Here is a 269-nt window from a genome sequence, read left to right on the forward strand (position 1 = left end):
GGAAATCGTGTAAGAGATGGAAAGGAAAAGGGTGGAACTGAAGTTGGAATCCGATGCAGAGTAAAAACTTGAAACGAAATTGAAGTGATAAATATATGAATAATTTATTCTAATGTTAGGAAAAGGCTGCCATATGTTAAAAAGCCATTGGAGACATAAATAGACAGCGAGTATATGATGGCTAGATTAATACTATAAATAACTGACCACATATTTTACTTTTAATATTCATCACTCTCGACAAACAGCTCATCTTCCTCATCACTGTC

The 269-nt window shown here is 33.8% G+C and overlaps 1 pseudogene; it reads right to left on the reverse strand.

Annotated features, from left to right (window-relative positions):
* Window positions 1-221: 221 nt before the first annotated feature.
* LOC137645386 (uncharacterized) overlaps window positions 222-269 on the reverse strand; it is a 1,620-nt pseudogene continuing 1,572 nt past the window's right edge.

The sequence above is a fragment of the Palaemon carinicauda genome, chromosome 8 (genome assembly GCF_036898095.1).
Source record: "Palaemon carinicauda isolate YSFRI2023 chromosome 8, ASM3689809v2, whole genome shotgun sequence".
Taxonomy (NCBI): Eukaryota; Metazoa; Arthropoda; class Malacostraca; order Decapoda; family Palaemonidae; genus Palaemon; species Palaemon carinicauda.